This window comes from Pieris napi, chromosome 18, assembly GCF_905475465.1.
Source record: "Pieris napi chromosome 18, ilPieNapi1.2, whole genome shotgun sequence".
NCBI classification, from domain to species: Eukaryota; Metazoa; Arthropoda; class Insecta; order Lepidoptera; family Pieridae; genus Pieris; species Pieris napi.
In genome coordinates this window covers 3113564-3119563 of record NC_062251.1, presented here as the reverse complement: position 1 = coordinate 3119563, position 6000 = coordinate 3113564, and positions in this window count along the sequence as shown.

The window sequence follows — 6000 nt, the reverse complement described above, 5'->3', positions numbered from 1 at the left end:
TTCTAGGCCCCTTTGACAAGTTTTGATTTTTCTTTTTATCTTCTCTGTATATTTACAATATGTTAGACATGGCAAGAGACAGCTTGACATGGCTTTGGTTTTATAGTCCAGTCAGTCAAGACAATTAATTCATTATGATTCCAAAAGTTTTCAAATTTTGATGTAAGGTCGGGAGTGGTAATAAAACAAACTATAAAATTTTGCAACCTGCTCTGCGGTCCGGAACATTGTTAAAAATAAGTTTTGGTCGTGAAAAAAATTCCAAAAGTTCTGCAAACTTGGGGAAGTTTTCGATATAATATTTCATATCACGTATAAAATTTGCAACCAACCTAAGTGTACGGAACATTTTTTGTTATTAACAGTTAATGTTTTTCTTTATTAAACTGAAGGAAAACGTTCCAAAAGTTCTGCAAATTTGACAGATATATCGAAAATAAAATAAATAACAAAAAATGTTCCATACACTTAGGTTGGTTGCAAATTTTATACGTGATATGAAATATTATATCGAAAACTTCCCCAAGTTTGCAGAACTTTTGGAATTTTTTTCACGACCATACAGCAAAAATTAATTTAATTGCAATTTTAACAATGTTCCGGACTGCGGACAAGGTTGCAAAATGAGATTTATTGTCGTCCCAATGTACCATTCACTTGACCGAAGTTTGAAAACTTTTGGAATTATTATCAAATTTTCGATTTCGAATGTCTATAATGACTGGTCTATTAAGTGTTACTGGCATATTGCTTTTAAAAATTTCCTTTAAAAATAAAATAAAATAAAATATGTTTATTATGGAACATAAGATACATGTATCACTTATTCCACGTCAATAAATTTGGAGGCATCCCTACTCATCGGCAAAGAAGACAGAGTGTGTAGGCCGAGAGAAAAAGCCGGCGTAAAAAACTCTCTCGGTACTCTTTTAAAACAGCAAATCATCAAACAAATATCGCAAATTAATTAGAAGTAGCCTGTCTAGCACTAGTCCCAGGCCCTTTTATCAACTAGATAATCGTTGACTTTATAGTAAGCCTTTTTACACAGCTTTTCTTTAATACATTTCTTAAATTTATTGAAAGGCAGTGATAAAAGAGCCTCTGGGATTTTATTAAAGAAGAGTATCCCTTTCCCCAAAAAAGAATAACTTTAGATAGTCTAGTACGGGGAAATTGCAGCCTGCGTTTGTTCCGTGTATTAACATTGTACGTATGTTCTATTCTAGTAAACTTATCACTATTTTTGTATACATACATAATATTTTCATAAATATATTGCGAGGGAAAGGTAAGTATATTAATTTCCTTGAATTTATCTCTAAGAGATTCCCTACATTTTAAATTATAGATTGCCGCTTTGCTTTAGACTCCAGAACTTGTTCCAAGTATGTTGAATTCGCATTTCAATTATTTATATTCTAAATAGTTGTTGTCCTTTTTAAAATAATATATACGAAAAATAAGTAGTAAAATTATTAGGAACAAGACAAGCTGACGGATTAAATAAAGAAGGCTTTACAAACTAAATGGAATTAGGCAGGTCTCTAAAAAGATTCACAAACGAGCAGTGCACGGCGCACGACAGCGTGCCAACCGTCCAATTTTATTGGAATTAAATGGCCAAGCACCTAAGATTAATTTAACTAATTAAAAACAATTATTAGTCTAATTTCAGTTAGTTTCCAATACCAGTGACTCATAATTAGTGAAATATAACAAAGGGAGCGTTCAAATATTTTAATAAGCAGATTTACTGCAATTTATCTCCCCCCCCCCCCCCCCCCCCTTCCTCTTGTCAGCAAAAGTAAGCAAAGCTCTCAAGAATAATACATAACGTATTAATTTTTTGTAAGAATCCTAGAAGATGCATTTCATAGCACACACAACGTATGTGTAAAAAAATAAATAGTTACTGTTAGTCTAGTCGACAAGTTGAAAATGGAACAAAATAGAGATACTGCTCTTAAAATTATGTGCGATAGCTCATTGGATCCGGAATGACGTCTAGAAAAATGTGCTAAAAGCGTGTATTAGCACATAAAAAATTGCAAAAGTTATAGACCATTAAAGATGAAAAAAAAATGGCATTTAGTTTTTTGCCAATATTTAATAAACTATTAATATTTAAGAAATTTCAAATAAAGATGCTGAAAGAGGAGAAAAGAAAATTTCCAATAAAAAACTCCTGACTCCCAGAACTCTATCTCCATTATTTATAATGTTAATTTAACGCTGAAAATAGGTCTGCGGGTGACATTTTTAGGATTCGCGCGTGGCGTCAAAAGCGACTACGGCACATTAATTAATTTATTTAAGGTATTGAATATTTTTTTTTAAATTTGAAAAAATTATGGTGTGTTCTGAACACTATAATTAATTTATTCCCGTTGAAAATTTTACTTAAAGTTAATTTTTCAACAAGTTAAATAATTGTTAACTAACGAAATTTTCTCGAACGACCGTCTTAATTGTAAGTGAAAAAAAAATGTTTAAATAATGGTCGTAAAAATATTTCGCTTCGTAGAGCCTTTTTTACATACATACTTAACAAGATCGTGCCATAAAAGTTAAAAAAATATTTATACTTTCTTTATAACAATTTTTTTACTTAAACAAAAACTTAAAAATCCATGTAATGATGTTAAAAAAAACTTTTTTTTTCTAAATCATCATATAATCGTTTTTTATTAATACAAGATATTTATTGATTTGCAAAAAAAAAAATTCCCGCCATTTGTTGATAAATTTTTTTTAAACAAATTGATTAAATCAATATTTAAAAAAAAAATTTTAACACAACTTTATTACATTAAAAATTTTATGATTTTTAAAAAAAAATTTTTTCCTTAATAACAATTTTTAATTGTTTATAATCGTTTTTTTTTAATTTTCTATTGTTTAAATAATTAGTTAAGAATTTTTTTTTTCTAAAAATCATAATTGACAGTCTTCTATAAAGTAACAGAAAAAAAAATTTTTTTTAATCAACAATTCTATTGTTTATTAACTTACCAATTTGTTATAAACAAATATTCAACTTTTGTTTTTTTTTTTTCTAAAACTTCTAAAATTAACAAAAACAACCATATATAACAAAGTATAGAAAAAAAATAATTTAATTTTAAATAAAAGTAATATTCATGATAATCAAAAAATTTACAAATAAATTTTTTCTATACTTTGTTATATATGGTTGTTTTTGTTAATTTTAGAAGTTTTAGAAAAAAAATAAACAAAAGTTGAATATTTGTTTATAACAAATTGGTAAGTTAATAAACAATAGAATTGTTGATTAAAAATTTTTTTTTTTTCTGTTACTTTATAGAAGACTGTCAATTATGATTTTTAGAAAAAAAAATTTCTTAACTAATTATTTAAACAATAGAAAATTAAAAAAAACGATTATAAACAATTAAAAATTGTTATTAAGGAAAAAATTTTTTTTTAAAAATCATAAAATTTTTAATGTAATAAAGTTGTGTTAAAATTTTTTTTTTAAATATTGATTTAATCAATTTGTTTAAAAAAAATTTATCAACAAATGGCGGGAATTTTTTTTTTTGCAAATCAATAAATATCTTGTATTAATAAAAAACGATTATATGATGATTTAGAAAAAAAAAGTTTTTTTTAACATCATTACATGGATTTTTAAGTTTTTGTTTAAGTAAAAAAATTGTTATAAAGAAAGTATAAATATTTTTTTAACTTTTATGGCACGATCTTGTTAAGTATGTATGTAAAAAAGGCTCTACGAAGCGAAATATTTTTACGACCATTATTTAAACATTTTTTTTTCACTTACAATTAAGACGGTCGTTCGAGAAAATTTCGTTAGTTAACAATTATTTAACTTGTTGAAAAATTAACTTTAAGTAAAATTTTCAACGGGAATAAATTAATTATAGTGTTCAGAACACACCATAATTTTTTCAAATTTAAAAAAAAATATTCAATACCTTAAATAAATTAATTAATGTGCCGTAGTCGCTTTTGACGCCACGCGCGAATCCTAAAAATGTCACCCGCAGACCTATTTTCAGCGTTAAATTAACATTATAAATAATGGAGATAGAGTTCTGGGAGTAAGGAGTTTTTTATTGGAAATTTTCTTTTCTCCTCTTTCAGCATCTTTATTTGAAATTTCTTAAATATTAATAGTTTATTAAATATTGGCAAAAAACTAAATGCCATTTTTTTTTCATCTTTAATGGTCTATAACTTTTGCAATTTTTTATGTGCTAATACACGCTTTTAGCACATTTTTCTAGACGTCATTCCGGATCCAATGAGCTATCGCACATAATTATAAGAGCAGTATCTCTAATTTGTTCCATTTTCAACTTGTCGACTAGACTATGTTCTTACTGTCACCAAATAAGAAATAGCCCCCCCCCCCCCCTTAGCCCCCCCCCCCCCTGCTTACGTAATACTTGAACGGTCCCTAAACTATTTTAAATTTTAGGATAAATAAAAAGCTTATTAATCACTTAAGTATAATTCTTATTATTATTATAAAGACAAAATGTGGCGGAAAGTTTCTTGCCAGTTCTTCTTGCTCGCTCTACGCCCTTGACTTGCGAACTGGTAGTAAATGTAAATTTACAATTATTGTAACGTTTTTGACGTTCATAAATGTACTTGTTTACCTATATGAATAAATATATTTTGAGTTTATATTTTATACAAAATTAAATTTTACAAGATACATAATTTATTAATTTTTATTTATTACAGTATGCAAAAGAAAAGTTACTTCTATTAACATTGTACATAATTAAATTAACAAAAGGCTCTTTTTTTTTTAATGGCTCTGGCATGGTTTGTGCATTAGCCAGCCATGTCCTCCATGTACGGTTTATGTACCGCACAATCCTCCCAAAGGCCGAGAACAAATTTAAATTAAATTAAAACTTAAAGCCCTCGAACCGGGAATCGAACCCGGTAACCCTCACCTAGCTGCCACTTAATAAAAGCGCTAGGAGCTCATTTATTTAAAATCGAATCACTCTGTCGCATCCAACTAGCTTAATTAGCCGTTCAATTAACAGCCTAGCCTTTTAACTAAATGACGCCGTTTAACTAGTGGCCTGAAATATGTTCAACCAGCTGATCAAACAGCTATGACTGGAATCGATGACGTTAATTACTTCCTATTGACTGTTAACTGAATCTCTTCGAACTGTCAAAATGCCATCGGAAAACAACAACTTTGATGGTGTGTTCCAAAGTTTCATGAAAAACAACAAGTACAATGAAAGAGTGTAGTGACAATAATAACGTGAATTTGAGTCAAGCAATTTAATTTTAATACAAATATTTTTATGTCATATGTCTTTATTATTAACTCTATCGTACGAATGGCCTAAGCATTAGCCAGCTAGTTTACTAAATTTTGTAACAAATGCTACGGCTGAATATATTTCAGGCAGCTAGTTAAATAGCTCCATTTAGTTAAGAGGCTAGGCTGTTAATTGAACGGCTGAATAAGCAAATTGGCTGCGACAACTCTACAGTGAGTTTGTTAAATATTAAATTGATATAATAAGTCTAATGTACATATTAATGAAAGCATCAATTAAAAGAAGGTAAGACTCATTTGGTGGTTTTAGTGATTTTTATCATATTTTCCATTCATTGGTGATGTTAATTATTTCGACTATGTGTTTTCGTCTTGTTCCCACGAGAATGTAAGTGCGTGCTCCTATTTCACCATGCCTCCTGCTGATAGAGGACAAATCTTTGCTTCTAATTCTATTATTATTCATTACTTGAGATGTCATGTGGAACATGGTTTAATGGTTACAGCTCCTTACAAACGTTGTGTAAAAAAAAACATGGCGATTAAAAAGAGTGGCGGAGAGTTTATTGCCAGTTCTTCTCTTCCGTTCTACGCACTTGATTTGAGAACTGGCACTAAATGTAAAATTAGAAGCATTAATATGTATTTCTTTGCTGGCAAGTCATAAGTGTACAATGTGTTGCCCATATGATCAA